The 21,888-nt window shown below is 42.3% G+C and overlaps 1 protein-coding gene across 1 annotated transcript in view; it reads right to left on the bottom strand.

The window, feature by feature from the left end:
- NTM (neurotrimin) overlaps positions 1–21,888 on the bottom strand; it is a 1,039,948-nt gene that overhangs the window by 876,732 nt on the left and 141,328 nt on the right. The gene's annotated exons all lie outside the window — the stretch shown is intronic.

The following is a 21,888-nucleotide window of genomic DNA, read 5'->3' as shown; positions in this document are numbered from 1 at the left end:
ACTCAACAAAGCGATGACTTCTTTCCTTGCTATCAGTATTCACTACCAGCCATTTCGTTGGACAGAGGAGGCCGCGGACTTCACTTGGAACTCATGACGGCAGCGAAACCTCCTTCTGAGAGGCACCATCAGGGTTAGAGCTTATGGAGCAGGCTGCCTGTTGAGTCAGAGGCCCAGGTGAAAGGAGAACCTGTGTGGGGAGAATGCCTTCTGAGAGTGTAGGGTGTGTGGGGTGGAGAGGGGCCTTCGCAGAAACACAGAGCAAATAAAACGTCCAGCTGTTTGTGAACAGCTGCTTTGGGTGCTAGACAGAGCTGCTGTTTGCTTTCTCGCTGCCTGTGCTTTGCTACTGCAGCCTTTTCTGCCTCGTTCTGCATTTCTTCTTCCTCTCTCTAGCAACTTTCAAACTGTATTTCCTGTCAGACTGGCTAGGTACAGGACATGGTTCATTTCATCTGAATCCTATCACAATCCTTTTATCTATGACAATGCTTTCCCCCATTTTACAGAAGGAAAGCCTAAGGTCCAAGGTCACTTAAGAAACCTGGGCAGAGGCTAGGATTTGAAGGCAGAATTTCTAACCTATAATCCTGGATTAATTTTGGTAGAGTGAACAGCTACTTTACCTGACTACCCAGGATCAAGCCACAGCCAGGCAGAAAAGCCCTTAAGATGGTAGACATGGGTCCTCCTTGGCCAAGGTCCCCTTTTTACATGATAAGAATTGTCATCCCATGTTCTCCTGGACCAGAGTTACAGACACAGAGAAAAGCATTCATCAAGGTCAAACTGGACCACCCTTTTCCGTTTCCTTAATCCCAGGATGTAAATCACACTGGAAGCTAACTTGGAACATGTGGGTGACAGCGCATCAGACAAAGGTAATGTGTTTCTAATCCAATGGCTTTCACGATATATGATTTATATTCTCAGATAATTTCCTGGTGGTTTTCTGGGTTGTTATTTAGCTTGGCATTCCTATATCTGCTCTGAGTTTTATTACTTTTGGCCATGGGGGACAGTGGAAAAGCTACTTATTCAAGAAATACTATATATATATATATACACACACACACACACACACATATATATGCACATGCGCGTGCACACACACACACACACATAATATATAACAATGACAAAAAGACATCTAAATACTTGTTTAGTCTCACACCTCAGCAAGGCAGAGCTGTATTTTACTAAACATAAAAAGAAATAAAGTCAACACTGTGTTGGTTACCTTTAGCTCCAATTCCATAGCTTCTGATACTCAAAACATATATGCATCAACCAAATAAACCATCTAATTCAAAAAAGGCAAAGAACTTGAATAGATATTTCTCCAAAGAAGTTACAGACTTCCCTTGGTATCCATAAGGGATTTGGATATCAAAATCTGTGGATGTCAAGTCTCCTATATAAAATGGCATAGGATTTGCATATAACATATGCAAATCTTCATGTGCACTTCAAATTGTCTCTAGATTACTTTTTATACATAATGCTTTGTAAATAGTTGCAATACAGTATTGTTTCGGAATAATGACCAAAAAAGTCTGTAGTTGTTCAGTACAGACACAACTACCATAGGCCTAACTACATAATATACACCAACAATAACACATTTTTTAAAATCTGCAGTCAATTTTATCTATGATCAATTGAATCTGTGGAGATGGAGAGTAAATGCTCAATGAGAGCACAAAAATGTGCTCAATACCACTGATCATAAGGGAAATGCAACTAAAATTACAGTGAGATACCACTTCACACTCATTAGGATAGAAAGGTACATAGAATTAAAAACAAACAGAAAACAACAAATGTTGGTGCTGGTATGGAGAAATTGGAACCTTTGTGCACTGCTGGTGAGAATGTGAAATGGGGCAGCCACTGTGGTAAACAGTTTGGCATTTTTCTCAAAAATTTAAATATAAACTGCCATATAACCTAGCAATTCCGCTTCTAGTTGTACATAAAGGAGTGGAAAGCAGGGACTCACACAGGTACTGGCACATGAATGCTCACAGCAGCACTACTCACGAAAACCAAAGATGGAAACAACCCAATTGACTATCAATGGATGAAAGGCTAAATACAGTGTGCTGAACACATACAATGGAATATTATCTAGCCACAAAAAGAATGAAATTCTGATACATGCTACAACATCAATGAAACCTGGAAATATAAGTGAAATAAGTCAGTCACAAAAGGACAAATATTGCATCATTTCACACATAAAAAATACTTTGAATTGACAAAATCATAGAGACTATAAGCGGAATATAGATTACCAGGGGCTAGAGGAAAGGACGAGTAAGGAGTTACTGATTAATGGGTACAGAATTTCTATTTGGAATGAAAGAGTTCTCAAGATTGATGGTGGTGATGGTTGCACAACACTGAGTAAACTTGATGTTAATAAATTGTACATTACAAAATGGCTAAGATGATAAGTTTTATGTTATGTATATTTTACCACAATAACCCCCCCCCAAAAGAACTTACACTAAGGCAACAGATGTTTTTTAAAATTCTTTTTAAAATTAAATTTTATTGAGGTGAAACTAGTTAACTTAATTATATAGGTTTCAAGTGCCCAATTCTATAACACATCTCTGTACACAGTATTGTGTGTTTGCTCCCCCCAAGTTAAGTCTTTGTCCATCACCATTTGTGTCCCCTATCCTTCCTCCACCACTCCTTATGCAGTCATCACACTCTTGTCTGAGTCCATGAGATTTTTTTTTCTCCTTTTTGCTCTATCCCTCCACCTCCCCTGCCTCGACCGCCTCCCCTAGCTGTCAGCCTAAGGCAGCAGGTCTTGAAGACTGATGATGGTCTTTCCTTTATCCTCATGAAACATCCCTACGCCCTAAATGCAATGGTCCTGTCACTCTCTGGTCTGTGTGCACGCTGTTGATGCTATCGGGAATGCCTTTTCTACCAGGCTTTCAAAAATATCAGCTTTTCACAGAAGTTTTAGCTAATTTCCTTCACATCTGAGGTCTTAATATTCCCCTACTTGCTTTCTTAAGGCATTTGCATATGCCTTGTTAAGTCACTCTACCTTGTTTCACAATGATTCCTTTAGGTGGACTGAGAGTTTCCTATGTCAGGGACAATGTTTTACTCGTGTTTGTGTCCCCAGCACATAGTAGCATTCCTAGCTCACAGGAGCTCAACAAGTATTTGATCACACTGGTTGGTCTTAGAAGTGTTTTTGTTTTGTTTTAGTTCTAGGCGGGGGGGGGGGGGGCAAGCAGTCTTGGCTGCTCAGAAAAAGCTGTTAAAATTGAAACACTAGAAGAGGAAGATAAAAGAGGGTGTTCCATCACCTCCAAAAGTGCTGCTTCAACAGAGTTGCTGTGGCCTCTGACATTACAAGGTCTGACCGTGGAGTCCGAGGCTTCTTATTTAACCTGGCTGAAGCACAGCTTCCTCATCTCAGATGTGGGAAATAGCGGGTCCACAGGAAATGCTGATGGGAGAATTCAGTGCGATGATATGAGGAAGCCTCTTGCTCATGATCATTGTTCAAGGCGCGCTGTGCACGCTGTGCTGGCTGATGCAGGGGCCTCCCCTTGAACTTTGCTCCCATCTCTGCCACCCCAAGTTCAGATTTACTCCTTAATTGCTCCCCCTATTTTTATGCATAAATTATTCCATCAGCAAACAGTCTGGTTTTGAAGTTTAATAGTTAAGTCTTCCTTTTACTTCCCTTAACAGTTAGGAGGGATAGCGTTAGGGTTAGAATGAGGATAAGGGTACGTCTCTCCAAAATGGCCTTCTAGCACAGCTGTTTTAAGGTCACCATTTGCCTACTTAAATCCTTTTCTTGGCTGCATCAAAGGCAAATGCCCCACATAAGCTGGGCTGGCAGGACCTCTGCACCTGGGCATGCAATTGTAGTCCCTCCCTTCTATTCTTTATGAACCACAGGGCTTTTGTTCATGCTTTGGCCCTTCCTATAGTGGAGAAAGGGCTCTCCTTTCCCTTCTATTTTCTCATGCTCTTTTCTTTTTTGTGAGATTTCAGATCCCCCAATTAAGTAACTGGTAAGGTTTTGATTTTTTGGGGTTTTTTTTTTAAACACCAAACTTTACTGGATAACTTCCATTGTAAATATATTTCTTTCTTTTCTATTTACCCTTGAATTCTCATCAATTCTTGAAGGGAAAGAAATAGATTTAGTAAAGATATACAGCATCCATCACAGTAGTTTAGGTAAATCTCAAACCCATAAAGACTTTTTTTCATTTGTATATTCCACAAACTTTCATTGAAAGCCTGCAAATAACAGCTCCAATAAGTGGTTAATATTCAAAATATATAAAGAACTCACAATGCTCAGAAAGAAGCAAACATACAATCCAATTAAGAAGTCGGGAGAGGACCTGAAGAGTTACTTCTCCCAAAAAGATAGCCAACTGATCAACAGATATATGAAAAGATGCTCATCTTCTCTAGCTGTTAGAGAAATGTAAATCAAAACTACAATTAGATACCGCCTTACACCTGTTAGATTGGCTGTTATTCACAAGACAAGTAGTAACAAGTGTTGGAGAGGCTGTGGAGAAAAAGGAATCCTCATTCATTGCTGGTGGGAATGTAAACTGGTACAGCCATTATGAAAGAAATCATGGTAGTTCCTCAAAAAATTAAGAATAGATGTACCATATGACCCAGCAATCCCTCTACTGGGTATCTACCCCCAAAACTCGAAAACATTGGTACATAAAGACACATGCACTCCCATGTTCCTTGCAGCATTGTTCACAGTGGCCAAAACATGGAAGCAAAAGTGTCTTTTGATAGAGAATTAGATAAAGAAGATGTGGTACATATATACAATGGAATACTACTCATCCATAAGAAATGATGATGTATTGTCATTTATGACAACATGGATGGATCTTGTGAACATTATACTGAGTGAAATAAGTAAACCAGAAAAATCAAAGAACTATATGAATTCTCACCTTAGTGGGATATAAAAATGAAACTTATGGACATAGATAAAAGTTAAGTAGTAACCATGGGGTGGGGGTAGTGGGGAGAGGATTGTTGGGGAGGGGAATAAAGAGGGACAAATATATGGTGACAGAAAATAATTTGACTTTGGGTGATGGACACAAAATATGATCAATGGTTTGAAAGTTATAGAAATATTTACCTGAACTTTTGTAGTCTTATTGATCAATGTCACCCCATTAAATTTAATTTTATAAATAAAATTTTAAAAAATAAGTAAAGGACCTTAAAAAAAAAGCCTACTGTGCACCAGACACTATGCTAGGCACCAAAGGGGCCCAGGTCAAGGGACATGTTCCCTTCCCTAAAGATGCGTTCAAGAAATGCATCACCACAAGGGGATGATGTCTGATGTACACAGGGGTTTTGAGGTGCAGGGGCAGAACCAAGTTATCCTGCTTTTTCAAATGGGTTCAATGGTGTGAGGTGGATGCACAAGGACAAATACCTAGTTGGTTCCTTTCTGAGAGGCATCTGCACAAACCTCAAATGAATTCTACATAGGTGTGGGGTGGGGCATGGATCCTGGGAGTGCTGGCGAGAGAGGGAGTGGCTGAGGAGGCATGCTGACTAGGATAGAAGAGTTTATTCCTTCCAACGGTAAATTATTCCTGGAATTATAAAACACGAATGGTTATGCATTTTTTGCAAAGAATGCCAAGCTGATTAAATGTAAGGAGGATGAATAAGGGTTGGTGAGCAGTTACTGAATCCCAGACTTTCCCATCTTCTTTTTGACTTTTAAGTACTTCCTAGAGAATCTATGACTTTGGGTATATCAATGCCACAAAGCCAACGCTGGCATCAATCACCTCAATTTCGAGTTGGTGCTCATTACGTCCTGGAGTCTCAGATGTTGAAGGAAGTCATGATTTCCCTGGCTACTCTTCCCACTGACTACCATGGCTCTTCTTGATTGCCTTGGATACTAAAAGCTAATCTGCATTTTCCCACACTATTTAAGGGTCAGAAAAAGTTAAAGTAGGTCCTTGGGTGAGCGCACGTGCGCGCGTTTATGTGTGTTTGTGCACGGGCATGCATTTGTGCACGTAAGCATTTTAGGGCAGCATTCACTCAATTAGAGGAATCTTATCCATTACCCTGGGTCGTCTCTCTCAGGCTATCGTACTCTAGGTTCCCTAAAATTAGTATAACACCCTTTCCCTCTGGAGACTCGCACTCACAGACTGACAGTAAGTACGCAGTGGCAGAATGTCAAATTGTACCTAAGCCAGCAGCCTGGACGTTGCTCCCTGACCTGTCATAAACATCTGTTTAGCAGACACCACATGGCAGTTTCTCTGAAGATGGAAACAACAGCCCAGGAGGTTACTGCTTTTTCAGTGTTCTTTCTCGCTTGAAGTGCGCTGAAGCAATACTCAGTTTCATTTTAATTTGTATTCACTGAGCACTTGGTATATTCTGTGCACTGGGCTACGCACTATGGGAAATACAAGGGAAACATAATGGAATTTACTGGGGAACACAATACACAGCCTGAACAGTAAAACTGAAGAAAGGATAGAATATAATACAATGTCTAAACACAGAGTGGGTTTGAGAAGTCAGAGACCAGACAAATCACACAGTAAGTGGCAGTCACAGACTGTCCCACCTAGAACAGACTCTGGATTAACCGTTTACCCCATCCATTCATTCAGCATTTGTTGATTACATATCTACCAAACACTTGCTATGTATTGGGACCTATGGAAGGTAGTAGATAAAGAGAATAAAGACCAGTTATTTAGAGTTCAAGTCTGTAGCAAAACTGAAAACAGTATCCATGTCTTAACTCATTATTCATTCAGCTAAGACCAAATGAGAATCTCTCAGCTGTCAGGCACTGGTCTAGATGCAAAAAGACTGTATTGCATACTGATTCAGCATCTCTGACTCTTAACTAGCTGCCAACAAGTTTCTTAACATCTTCCAATGTCCTCTTCCTCAATTCTAAAGGGTGGACAATAACAGTACTCCCTCATAGAACGAATAAACTGAGGTCAACTGTAGAGGGTGTAGCACAATTTCCAACAGAAAGTACATGCTTCATAAATATAAGCTTTAATTATTATTAATGGGCTACCTCAATGGATAAAACATGTCCCTCATCCTTGAAGAGCTTATATTAATTCTTTTTTTAAGGTCACACTAAGGCTTTTTTAAAAATAATTTTTTATTTATTTATAGATTTCAGCAAGAGAGAGAGAGAGAGAGAGAGAGAGAGAGAGAGAGAGGAACATCAATCTGTTCCTGGATATGTCCTGATTGGGATCGAACCAGCAACTTCTGCACTTTGGAATGATGTGCAAACCAACCTAGCTACCCAGCCAGGGTGCTTATATTAATTATAATGGAGAACAAGGACATATCCCAGATTAATGTGTCCTCCTGAGGAAATAAAAAGTATGATGAAAATAAACTGCCTGACCTGTGGTGGTGCAGTGGATAAAGCATCAACCTGGAACTCTCAGGTTGCTGGTTTGAAACCCTGGGCTTACCTGGTCAAAGTACATATGGGAATTGATGCTCCCTGTTCTTCCCCCTTTTTCTCTTTCTGTCTCTCCCCTCTCTAAAATGAATAAATTAAGTCTTAAAAAATAAAATAAACAAAAGCATAGCAAGAGTAAAGAGAGAGAAGTGGAAGTTTTATACGATAGAATGGGCAGAATGCTATGAAGGCTATTTTATTTGTTGCTTTCCAAATCAACAGAACAGCCAGATCTTTAAATCCTGGAAAGCAAAACATTCAGAGGCCATCTAGTCCATTCCCCTATCTCTCATCTATTAATAAATTAAGAGCACTAATTAAAAGCCCATTATCCTCTAGTGCAGGCTCCAATAATATTATAAGTATCATGACCTGTGGCCATGGGGCCCTGAAGTACTCTGGAGTGCTGGGATCTAGAAAATAGCCAAGCAAGAAAAAAATAATAGAAATGGCTCTTGCAGAGATGGGCCTTGGGAAGCTAAGTCATAAATGAGGCTTCTTCCTTCTTTCCTATCCCCAACTGGGGTAGAGTGGAGTTCAAATTTCAATGTCCAAGAGATAAAGCAAAGCCTAGTTTCTACCCAGCTAGGTAGCAGAGTACCAGGAAACTAATTTGGGAATAAAATAAAATTTGAGTGATGAAAGTGCCCAGGTAGGGATGATGCTTGTTGAATATGGAGGATAAACTATTATCATAGATTTTATTTTTTGGAAGGGGTTAATTTTTTTTTTTTTCTGAAGTGAGAAGCAGGGAGGCAGAGAGACAGATTCCCGCAAGCACCTGACCAGGATCCACCTGGCATGCCCACCAGGGGGCAATGCTCTGCCCATCTGAGGCATTGCTCTGCTGCAACCAGAATCATTCTAGCACCTGAGGCGGAGGCCATGGAGCCATCCTCAGCACCCGGGCCAACTTTGCTCCAATGGAGCCTTGGCTGCAGGAGGGGAAGAGAGAGACAGAGAGAAAGGAGAAGGGGAAGGGTGGAGAAGCAGATGGGCACTTCTCCTGTGTGCCCTGGCTGGCAATCGAACCCAGGACTTCCACATGTCAGGCCGATGCTCTACCACTGAGCCAACCAACCAGGGCTAAGGGGTTAATCTTTTTTATAATTTATTGATTTTAGCAGGAGAGAAAAAGAGGAGGAAGGGCAGAAGGAAGAGGAAGAGGGAAGAAGGGAGAGAGGGAGAGAGAGATGGAGGGAGAGAGGAAGGGAGGAAAAGAAAAAAGGAGAGAAAAGTACATTGATTTCTTTCTGTAAGTGCCCTGACTGGGGATTGAACTGACAACCTCTGTGCTTTGGGATGATGCTCTAACCAACCAAGCTATCTGGCCAGGGCATGATCATAGTTTTGATCAAGATGATGAAAGACTAGTGAGGACAAAAGGGAGGGAGTGTCGAATATGAAATCCAGCTTCCAGTGGTAGGAGAATAGAAGTTATTTTGTAGAAAATGAGGGCAGCAATTCATTAGTCTGAAGTTCAGAATAAGGAGACATTTCAGCACAAGGGCAAATGCCAACCATTGAAACAGGCATGTATGATGAGAATAGGTGGTGAGTTTTTAGGTGCTAAAGGCGGGGGTCGGGAGACGTGGGCACGTCAGCCATAGTATGGGCAAAATTACTCCAGATTCTATTCAGTAGTGTGAATGAGACTTCTCACATAGAGCCATACTGAGTTGTCATTGCTTTGGGCTAGATAGGATGGAAACCACCAACTTCATTAACTGCCTTGGACAAGTACCAATCTGGTGAGCAGTGTGACAATTTGCATAAACGTACACCTTTGTGTCCACCACCCATGCCACACACAGTGCCTAGTAAATTACAGTGTCTTCCCAATAGAGCATGGAGGAAAATACAAGCTCCTTCACCACCTTGGCAGCAGCTTTGTGTGACCAGACCCCTGAGGATATACACCACTTAGCCATACTTTAGCCCTGATTCAAAATAAGTGCTGACACTGTCAATATTGCTCTAAATGTCACTACCATGGAGGCGACCCTCTCCTACATTCTCTCCTGCTCCCAAAGTGCCCCCAATATACTATTGTTTTTAAGCAGCTCGTCTGTTAATTAAAAAGTAGGAATCAATTGGCCTCATCTCCCCATTCTAGGCTCCTGTGCACACAAGGATTAGGGCCGCCTCTACCTAAGTCAATTTGAGATAAGGAGATGACATTTCCACAACCTGCCTTATCTCACTGCTCAGAAAGGACTCAGATGAAAAGGTACAAAGATGATTTCTTTAGTTCTTTTTCGCCTCTTTTACCTTCTTTTAATCATTACGAAGAAAGCTGACAGACCAAGCCGATGGTGGAAATGCCTACTCCAGCCTGTGCCAATTAGTTGCCCTGAAACTCGAGACTTGTCCTGTGAGCACTGCTGTGGACACGGGACCCCTGCTGAATGCTGGCGTGCAGAGAAATCTATCACTGTGCCTTAATTTAGGGCAGGTAATTTTGACACAGAAGAAAGAATGGACTTGAAGTCAGAAAACATAGGTTCAATATCACATAGTGTACTACTTAACCCCTTGGCTTCTTTGAGCCTCAGTGGCCCTCTCTGTGAAAGAGGGCAATCATGCTACCCCACAGCACCATTGTGAGGTCGGAGCAAAAGCGCGTGTGTGCAAGTGCACATTATGGAGCTTGACACAAGGATGCTTAGCCGATGGTTAAGTAGAATCTAATGCTCTGGGATTCATCTGCCTGGAGAAAGAAGCCGTACACAGTGACCTTTTCCATCATGAAAATTTCCACTTGTTGATCCCGTGCCTGTATCCTAAGCAATTTACATATACATTATGGTTAAGCACCCCTCTAAGTTTGTCATATGATCCCTGTTTTAAAACCAAGAAGCTGAGGATCAGAGAGATAAGTAAACCTGGTAAGGTTCACACATCTGGTGATGGGAGAGCTGGGATCTGAACTCAGAGCCCATTATCTTCCCATTACCTTATGCCCCAGAGACACTGAGTGATCACGGGAAAGAGAGTTTCATGACCTTTCCATTTATTCACAGAGTGAGGAGAGTGCTACCTATTGACACCAGTCTGGGGAAGTATTAGCAATTTTCCAAATTTGCCCAGTCCATTAGCTGGGCGTTCTCTGGTTCCCTTTGACTCCTTGCCCACCCAGACTCTATTAAACGCCGATGCAACCCTTGCCCATTCTCACTAGCTATTTTCCGGTTCTTCTCCATCCACATCATCAGTCAACAAACTGCCTTTCACTTCTAGCCCATAAGCCCTTTATCACAACCACGGCTGGCAAGCAAAACCTAGCATTTAAAAAGCACTCACAGTGTACAGAGCTATGTGGTGTCTGTAAGGATTACACACACCCTATGATGGACAATGGGTGGACTGCCCAATCCCCCTCCAGTGGGACATTGTTGTCTCAGCTACCAGGCTGGCTACCAGCAGAGGCCGTTAGCTATCAGCTCCTTTAGCAGGTCAACCAGCTGGAGACAGGCATCTGGCTCAAGAGCTTTGTTCCTTCCCCAGGTGGCCATCTCAGTCTACTTGAATTACTCTGAAGAGCCATTCTCACTCCACAGCTCCTCCCTGTGGGGTCCAACAAGGTGATTATTGATTTACATCACAGTTGGAGTTGCCCTTCTGTTCAATCCTACTTCAGTCTCCACCTGTCCACAGACGTCGATTTTTTTATTTAGAAATTAAATTTAATGGGGTGACATCGATCAATAAGAGTACATAGGTCTCAGGCAAACATTTCTATAGCATTTTAACTGTTGATTGTATTGTGTGCCCATCACCCAAAGTCAAGTAATTTTCCATCACTGTATATTTGTCCCCCTTGACTCCCCTCTCCCACCCCACTTCTTCCCCCTGGTAACCACTTTAATTTTAGCTGTGTCTGTGAGTTTCAGTTTCATACCCCACTTATATGTGAAATCATAGAGTTCTTAGCTTTTTCTGATTTACTTATTTCACTCAGTATAATGTTCTCAAGATCCATCCATGTTGTTGTAAATGGCAATTTTGTCATCATTTCTTATGGCTGAGTAGTATTCCACTGTATATATGTATACAATATACACATTGTACATATGTATACATCTGTTTTATCCAATACCCATCAAGGGACACTTTGGTTGTTTTTGTGTTTTGGCCACTGTGAATAATGCTGTGATGAATATGGGGGTGCATGTGTACAGATGTTGATTTTAAGGGCACTTTCCAACTGACAACTTTTTGCTAAATTTTGTATCAGATTCTGCCTCCTGAAGAACTCAGGTTCAGGTAGGTCTTACTATTAACCAGTTTGTAAATGGGGAAAGAGTCCAACATTAATTGGTTAATAATGACTAGGGTCGGAAACCAGGTCAGTCTTATACCAGAGCCCCATCAACGCTTTTTTTTGTTGTTGCGATCCCTGTTTTACCAACAGATTCAATGTATGTGCTACCGAGTTTTTAGTATATTCTACCACAGACTTGTTCTATGTTCATCTTTCCTTCTAGAGAGTAACTGTGGCAGGTTAAAGACATGATAGCCCCGCACTGAGAGGCGGAGTCCAGTACCCCTCTCTCTGTATCTGGGCCAGCCTCAGCCTTGCTAGACCAATACAGTGTGAAGAAGTGGTATTATGGCAGTGTTGGTCCGGCCTGAGAGGACTGGCAGCTTCAGCCTGGTCCTGCACAGCTCGTGCTATCACGTAAAAGCCCAGTGAACATCGTGGAGAGACCACATAGAAAAATCCTGAGTCTGCTTGAAGAAGGAAAGGAGCCAACATGAGTATGGGCCTCTCAGGCAACAAGGCATGTGCGTCAAGCCTTCACAGGCCCTCTAGATAAACACAGTCACCAGCCAAATACTACCAGGTGACCCTAGTTGATACCATATGGAGCAGAAGAATTACCCAGCCACACTCTGTTCAAATTCCTGATCCACAAACCAGGAAGGGTTCGGGGTAGTTTGTTTCACAGCATTAGTTAACTAGACCGGTGGCACACCTAAATGACTCTGAGTCTTCCACCTGCATCCTCAGTCCTTCTCCTTGGGAGCCTCTTCCTTCAGCTCTGCTACCCTGCCCAGCCTCTTAAACCTCCTACCCCACAACTCTTCCTTTCTATATCCAAACTTACACAGAGAACTTTTTAGGTGGACCTTACTATCTCTTCTTCATTTTACTCCTACACTTTTCAAATGAGTGATCAACATATACCACCTCCACTTCTAATCTGCCTGCTTCCTTGTTAACCTTTGGATTCTTACTACTAGCTCCACCATTCTTTGACATGAAAGTCGAATTCTAGCAGATATTTTTGAGTCATAAAGTCCAATGGCATTTTCTTAGTATCCAGCACCACTTACTTTGGGAAGCTGTTCCTGAAATGCACTGCTATAGACCAGCATTACAAAATGTCAGTTGCCCTCTTTTGGGGTCTTTTAGCATTCATTCATTTATTCATTCAACAAACATTAATTGAGAAGTTACGTTGAGATGCTCTCTGTGACTTAAGGGTGCCAGGCCACTTAGTAGCAGAAGAAAAAAAAGGCCAATTCAGAGATAGGACTACTAAGTCAACTGGCATGGCCACAACCAATCCAGCTCAAATAAGAATCTCCTAAATTTTAAAGACTTCAACAGATACTTTCATGACAAGTTTCTTGGACACATGTCTCAGAAAATTCATCCCTTTAGTCAAACCAGGAGTGCTCAATTCTGGCTACATATTTGAATCACCAGTAGAGCTTTTAAAAATTACTAATGCTTGGGTCTCACCTATGGAAATTCAAGAGTCTAGGGTAAGACCCAGGCATCAGTATGTTTCAAATAGTCACTAAGTTATTTTAACATGCAGCTGGGGTTTGAGAGCCAGTGACTGACCGAAATCCCTAATAATACAGCTTAAGATCATTCCTGGGCTTTAAACTGTGGAGACAGAAGGAAGCACCTGTTGGAGAATGCTTTGGACATAAATTTTTTCTGAAATCTCAGTACAGCTCTTCTGTCCTAGGTTAAATCCCTGTTCCTCCAACCTTTCAACATAGGTCTTATTAGCAGCACGTTAATTACTCTTTAATCTTGTTTTGATTTAGCTCAAATAGGTCTGTTTCCCTGGAGAAGGCTTTTCCAAGTTAGATGCCTCTCTTTCACTGAAACACATAACTTGGAGAGCTAATCAATTTAATTGTGAATTACACAGTAGTTGTTATAAAATGCATATCAGTGAAGATTTCAGCAGATCATTTTGTTTTATTTCTATACCTACATCAGCTAAGAGTGAAACACTAGACATGTGAACAAGGAGACTTTCCTCTGTTGTCCTGCAAATGCCCTTACCAAAATGTTGGATCACCTAAGTGATCTGCCAGCTGAGATTGCATTGTGCTTCTCCTAAATCATTTCTCCTTCCAATAATTGCAGTCATCAGTAGTCCCAAGAAAAATAAGACTTGCTCAAAAGTCAGCCTATAGATACTGAACTTGGAAAGAGAAGGGTTCCTGGATGATCCTAGAAGTTAATCAGTATACATAGATGGGCTTGATTACCAGTCATATTAATTTCTTTAATCCAGGAACCCAGAGCCACTCTCCATGAAAGCAACATGGATTTATGAAAAATATCTCGGCAGGAAAGTCTTCACAGAGTATAAAGGGAAAGCGGGAGGTAGTGAGGTGTGGATATGGAGGTCTGACTAACATTTGGAGCAGTGAGCATGTTTCAACTCATATATACAGATTTCTTTTAGGATATACTTGGATGGAGGGGTGCTGAATGGAAGGTTTCAGAGAATTTTTCCCTTTAAAGGTAGTATACATACAAAGACTTTAACACATTAAGTCATCAAGATAACATAGAGACCCATGGCATGACAATAATGACTGACAGTTGTCATAAAACACAGACGATAGAATCGAAGTTCTTCATCATAGATCAATTGTATTTGGAAAAATTCTTTAATTGAATTTATTGGGGTGATATGGGTTAACATAATTATACTGGTCTTGGGTACCCAACTCGATAATACATCTCTGTACACCACATTGTATGTTCACCTCAAGCCAAGTCTTCATTCATCATCATTTACCCCTCTTTACCCTCCAACCCTTCCCCCAACATGTCAATCACCACACTATTGTCTGTATCCATGAGCTTCTCTCTCTCTCTCTCTTTTTTTCTCAACCAGAAAATAAATTTTTTAAAAAGATCTTCATGCTCCCTGAATTTCTAAGAAAGATTCAAGTTCTAAGGCCATTTATAAATCAAACTGCTATCTTGGACACTACCTAAGGGTGGTGGACAGATGTTAAAGATAATAGACTTCTAGTTTTTTTCAGAGTCCTTTGAACTTCTTGGTGTAGTGGACTAAACAGACTCCCAGTTTCAAATTTTATCTCTCCCATTTATATGCTTTAAGGTCTAAGGCAAATCACTTAAACTTTTTAGCTTAGTTTATGTATCTTAAAATTGTTGATAATATCTGATTATCAAGAGGACTCAAACCAATCTTTACAATGCACCTAGAAAAGTACCTCTGCACTTAGAATGCTCAATAAATATTATTATTGTTGTTATTAATATTATTACTAGCAGCTCCTACTTTATCAACTCTAACCAACTTATAGGATTGCTCAGAAATGTGATGTTCTTTTATCTGGTAATTCTACGATGCCACTGTGCCTAAGGATAGAGGTCCAAGACTGTTCACCACCTCCGAGGCACTAGTGCAGAAAGTAAACATGAAGCCTAGAGGCAAAAAGGAGTTGGATTGGTAAGAAATACTCCATGCCTCTCCACTAAGCAGGTTTCGGGCCCCAGGGAACCCTCAAATTGGAGAAGGGGACAAAGAAATGAAAAGAAAGAGTAATGAAATAAAACCCTTGGTTCTTAGTTTTGAACTCAGGGCTTTTCTCTGGAAAGCAACCCTGAAAGAAGCTCATCTGATTACTGTTCAAAATGTAGGTGAGGCTTAATATTTACCTAACATTACTTCAACACATCGAAAGGCAAATCTCCCAATTTCTACTCATTAAAGGCATCAGAGTTTATTTACTGATGTTACTAAAGATATTTCTGCACTAGTGCCTCGGAGGTGGTGAACAGTCTTGGACCTCTATCCTCAGGCACAGTGGCATCGTAGAATTACCAGATAAAAGAACATCACATTTCTGAGCAATCCTGCAAGTTGGTTAGAGTTGATAAAGTAGGAGCTGCTAGTAATAATATTAATAACAATAATAATAATAATATTTATTGAGCATTCTAAGTGCAGAGGTACTTTTCTAGGTACTTTGTAAAGACTGGTTTGAGTCCTCTTGATAATCAGATATTATCAACAATTTTAAGATACATAAACTAAGCTAAAAAGTTTAAGTGATTTGTCTTAGGCCTTAAAGCATATAAATGGGAGAAATAAAATTTGAAACTGAGAGTCTGTTTAGTCCACTACACCAAGAAGTTCAAAGGACTCTGAAAAAAAAGAAAAAAAAAATATATATATATCTGTAAGATAGGACATTTGGAGTACGTTACATCTGAAATGCCCTTGAAATAGGCTTTAGAGAACATGTTGGTCTAATTAGTTGTTATGATCAGGTATCTATGGAAACAGCCCTATATTTGTCCTTAAGCCAGACAATCACTTACACATTTAATAGCATGCAATTCACACAAACTAAGCTTGGTGCTTATCCACATTAGCTCCTTGCGAAACATTAAAAAAAAAAAAGTGGAGAAAACAGAACATCTGAGGAAATTTTTAAGAAATGGAAGAAAGGGGGCTTGTTCCAGTGGAATGGGGCACTGCCTACAATGAGGAACTAAGGATATATCTAAAGGCCAAAAGTTGGCTTTATAGACATAGCATCAATTTTGAATGAGCCCAATGAAATACCTCCCCAATGGCATCGCAGCAGGAGGAATGGTCCTGTTAATAGCATGCTGCAGCTACATTATGGGTTAAATGAGTTAACTGGGCTTTTGTTGAATGGCCTTGTAACATAGTAACCATTTATAACAATTTCTATGGGAGAATGCTTGCTGAATTCCAAGTACTCAGCTTCTGAAACCCATCCTCTGTGTGTGAGGCGAGATCCCTGTATCCTCAGAGAAGCAGGCAGGTGAAGTGAAGGAGCCCTGGGGAAAACATCCTTAGATCTGGGTTCTAGTTCTTACTCTGGCACTTATTATGGGAGTGATTTGAGTCTTTTTGCTTCCCTGGACCTCAGGTCAGCTGTAAAATGGAAAAAGTAGTAACGATTTGGTCTAGAACATAAGCCACACCAGGGCAGAACTATGCCTGTCTTAATCACCTCAATAAATCTTGAGCAAGTGAAGGAATGAATAAGTAATGGCCTACCTCCCAGCATTGTAAGCAGAATCAAATGGGGTAATGCATGTGAAAACAATCCGAGAAGCCGTAAAATGGAATACAAATGAGAGACATGATAATTATAACCTATTGTTACAGGCAGAATGTCACCTTCTGTGCAGTCCATGTAAATGAGGATGTTTGTGCTAGTGCTCATTCGAACGGCTGAGTGGCTATCCAGAATACTGAGTGGCACAGATGGGCCGTGCAACCTTGGATAGCAGCCGGGGCTGGGCTAGAGGGAGGCATGGGTAATGGGAAAGTAAAGAAGAGAAGTTAAATGAATGGGGTCTTTGGCTGGAAAATGGGGTAATTAGACCTAAGACCTTACGGCAGGTGAATACAGGTATACGGGTCTCATCAAGTCTCTTCAAGGGCCATGCCAAGGATTATAAGGCATTCTGCCTGGACCTGAGCAGAAATAAAGGAGAACTATGCCAATGAGAGACTGGATTGCACTCTAGGCAGTTAAGAAATGATTGATGCTCGGGCAGCTAATTAAGAAGGATATAGAAAAGGTATATGTAAGACATAGGAGTTAACATGCGAGTGAAAGGCAGCCGAACTCAGGCAGATCTCTGCACCGCTGCTTGCCGGCACTTGTATCACTTTTGCCTGTTAATGACTCTTGTGATTGAGCTGTCGGGGTGCACCCAATGCCGGCATTCACACAGCACCACAGAGAAAGGGCAGAGATGACATCAAAAGGAAGGGTCTCCATTACAGGGACCCTGGAGTCTTTGTGTGGCATGTGACTCAGTCAGCCAGAGTCTGGCTTTCGACACATTCTTCAGAATCTCTCACACACACTTGGGTGCAGACAGAATCAAGCAGCCATCTGCAGGGCATGACTTGGATCTCTGTAAGTTGAGACCGATCAGCATCTCAGACCTGGGCTGCAGCACAACAAGGAGAAGTCAGGTTTTCTGATCACTACCCAGAAGATTCGAGTCTGTACCCAAACTGGCAAAGACCAGTTTTACTTACCTCTTTTTTTTTAAAAAGAGCAACCAGCCTGCTTAACCTTTTCAGTAAGGACAGAGTTACTTCCAATGGTGATGCTTCTCCCTCCCCCACTCCACCACACCAAGATAGACAGCCACCTGATCTGCCATCGTCACCTTTCCTGCTCTGGCAACCAACCCTGAAATGCAGTCTAAAGGGGCCCTGTATCTATTTCTGCAGAAACCACTTAAAAGAGCCCAGGAGAAGGCAAAAAGATTCTTTTTTTTTTACATTATGAAAGGGATGGAGAGAGACTGAGTGTGACAACCTTCTCGCTGAGTGGTTACACAAGAAATTCTTCAGTGCCGCTTTTTGAGTTCTCTATCCCCTAATGTCAAGTTAATATAATACATGTTTTCTCACAATGCAAGGTGTAACTTTTCAAGAAGAATTGGGGTCATCCTGTGGAAAGGGCCTGGTTGGAGATCCAGGTGCCAGATGTTCTAGTTCCTGCAATGCCACCACCATGCCTGGACTAATTGCCTAAAGAGCTCAAGCCTCGGGTTTCTCTAACTGTTACCTGGAATAAAATAATACCTGCGTCCTGCTACACAGGACCATTGTGAAATCAAATGCAATGATATGTAAAAGCACTCTGATAAATTAAAAGCATGCTCTACAAGGAAAACATTGATTAAAGGAAATCTAGTCAGTTAAGCAGTGCCTCCTCTATATGTAGTGTACTTATTTTTTTTAAAAAAAAGAGCAAACAAAAATGCATAATTATCAATGGGATGAATAAGTTCTATTAAGTTCATTGCAAAAATTACAAAGTTTAGCAAGTTGTCCATATTGTCTAAACCAGGAGTCTCAAACTCGTGGCCGTGCGGCCCGCCCACCAATTTTGTGCGGCCCGCAGACTAATCAAACTTTGTGGATTAGTCTGCGGGCCAGTCTGCAGGCTGCACAAAATTGGTGGGCAGGCCGCGAGTTTGAGACCCCTGGTCTAAACCCAAATTCCATATGGGCCTTCTCAGTGTGACTGTTTCCCACTTAGAATCTGAGTAAAGAATAGACTCATTTGGCCCTGGCCGGTTGACTCAGTGGTAGAGTGTTGGCCTGTCATGCAGGAGTCCTGGGTTTGATTCCCAGCCAGGGAACACAGGAGAAGCACCCATCTGCTTCCCCACCCCTCCCCCTCTTCTTCCTCTCTGTCTCTCTCTTCCTCTCCCGCAGCCAAGGATCCATTGGAGCAAAGTTGGCCCGGGCACTGAGGATGGCTGCATGGCCTCTGCCTCAGGCGCTAGAATGGCTCTGGTCACTACAGAGCAATGCCCCAGATGGGCAGAGCATCGCCCCCTGGTGGGCATGCCGGGTGGATCCCGGTCGGGCACATGCGGGAGTCTGTGTGACTGCCTCCCTGTTTCCAACTTCAGAAAAATACAAAAAAAAAAAAAAAAAAAAAAAAAGAATAGACTCATTTGCTGAGCCCTACCATGGTGTTACACAGTATGATTAAACAAAAATGACTCTAAATTAGCCTGGGCATTCACAAGAAGTTTTATGTGCAATCTCTCTGAACTGTTTCTCACTTCCACATTTAAACACCTGATCCTGCCAAACTGCCCACACGATGGAGAGGAAAGCTCTGATCCCGGGGCCATAACTCCGTAAGTTCATTAGCTGTGAATTATTGTTTTGAACCAGCTCTGGCTTCCAAGGCCAGATTCACACATTTCTAAAGCAACGTGGCTGACACCAGCACAAAATGATCTCCACAATCCTCACCTTGAACTCAGGAGAACTCCCACCTCATCTGTTACCTGCTCTCTGGGTAGGTGACTCTCACCAGCTCTGCCGGTTTGCCTTTCATTATCGCCCACATTGATGGGCTCCTGTTGGTGGCAGAGAAGGACACACAGTGCCAGATTTTTGACCAGGTGACTGAATGTGTAAAAGGAGGCAGAAAGCGCTGCAAATCACAGGCAAGGAGCCTATTCTCTGTAATATTCTCTAATGTCATGAACTTTCTCCTGGCCGAGTATGAACACATACTGACACCCCACTGTGTGCTGGGCATGGTATTGGGTACTTGACATGCATCATCTAAATTAATTCTCGCAAACACTTTAAATGAGTCCAGGGATTCTGATTTTTTGGTATACAAAGAGATCAGTATAGAGATGTAGTATACAAAGAGATTTTGATTCATTAGGTCTCTCATACCTGCATTTTAAAAGCATCGAGGCACGATTCTGAGACTTCTCATAGCCTAGCAATAATAACCACACTAAGAAGAGCAGATATTACTGAGAGTCATCATGGGCCGAACAGTCAGCTGAGTGTCTTACATGCTCCATCCCGTTTGAATTTTACGACATTATGAGGTAGACGTAAATATCATCTACATTTAAAGATAAGAAACCTAAGACGTAGAAAAGTCCAGGGACTCGCCAAGGATGACGAGGGTAGCACATACCAGGGCAGAGATGCATGCCCCATTTTCTCTGACTCAGAAATCTGTGGTCTTCCTACTGTAGCAGCTGCCACAGAATCCTAACGTAGGGAATTAAATCAAAGTGTTTATGTTAGGGACGATTTTCTTATGTTTTCTCACCTGGAACATTAGTGATGGAGCCAGATGACTTATTGCTGTTATTATTATCATCATTAATAATAACTTGTCCCGGCGAAGTCTGATGCCAGCGCTTGGGAGCGAGAGTGCCCGAGGCAGGAGCCGCGGTACAAACGGCACAAAGTGATGGTGTCCATTAGGAGGGTGACGGCGCAGCAGAAAGGGGACATTTGATTCTCTTCCCCCCGGGCTGTGACTTGGCAAAAAGCCACGTCCCAACACATATTTAAGATATAACTTAACCTCTGGCCCTCCACCACCTTTATAAATCTCCCTCTGAATCTCACTCTGCCGAGGACCTTTTCACAACAATACCTATTAATACCTTCAGCATTCAAGGGCTCTGCCCAGGCAGCCGGAGACATCCCACCAGCCTCCCCATGTAATCAATATTTTCATACGGATAAAAGATAATCATAATACCTCAGATCCTTAAAGCTCCTTTGAGCCTAAAAAGTTCAAAGCACTTTTATATCGGTTCTTTCATTCTATCTTCCCCACATCTCACAATGGAAGGAGGGTCGAAGGAAGCAAGCTATCAGTCCTTAATCCTATCTCCCACAGACCTGAAATGGCTGTGCCCCCCCCCCCCCCTGATGTCACAGGCTCACAGAGAAGCTGGCCTTCGACTCACATGCAAAGATCTTTCTCAGTGTTTGTGGTCTGATGATGTGGCCTTTCTCCATGACTTATTGCTATCTCTGTCACCTGCTACAAAAACCTCAGAGTGGGTGCAGAAGCCATAATCCTTCTCTCTGGGCTCAGCAAAATGTCCCTCTGACACAGTGCTGAAAGAGGGGGCTTTCTGGTGGCAGTACTGACCACCAGGAAGGTCAGGCTGGTTCTTTCCAGACGGGAAGAGCTGCTGGTGCCATGTGTTACCGGTGCTTACTTTGCACTTTGGGTGCACACGCTCAGCGGTGGACAGGCCTTGCTCATGTGCTAACTCAGTACAGTCCGTGATGTCCAGGGAGCGAGGGGCAATAGCACATTCCCTTAGAATGCGAGATGGGTGCAGCATTGTAGGCAGAAGTGTGGCACTCCCAGAATAGAACCGGGCGCTGGGTGCACCTGGAGATACAGGCTAGGATGGATGATACAGGATACCAGGACCTGCCTCTACTCCGGGCTCGGCACCAGCCTCCAAATCTCAGAGGTGCCAAGTGCAGGGCTGAGCAACAGAGCACCAAGGTGGGCATTTTATCAAGAATAAGGAAGAGGGATCTTTCTAAAAGGCAAATCTGGGCTGACATAAGGGGAGAGCCAAGAGTGCAGGGCTGTCCCTTCCAGGACTACACATGTGACAGAATCTCCAGCCACCCCAGTTGTGGATGCTGGTCTGATAGGTGACTAAGGAGATGGGTCAATGTTGAATGACAAAACAAAGCAGTCTTGGGCATAGCCAGTGCTTGCTGAGTCTGGAGAGCCCTGTCATG

Source organism: Saccopteryx leptura, chromosome 2 (genome assembly GCF_036850995.1).
Source record: "Saccopteryx leptura isolate mSacLep1 chromosome 2, mSacLep1_pri_phased_curated, whole genome shotgun sequence".
In the NCBI taxonomy this organism is placed as follows: Eukaryota; Metazoa; Chordata; class Mammalia; order Chiroptera; family Emballonuridae; genus Saccopteryx; species Saccopteryx leptura.
Note: the sequence above shows the minus strand (reverse complement) of the source record. Positions and strands in the feature narration are given on the sequence as shown.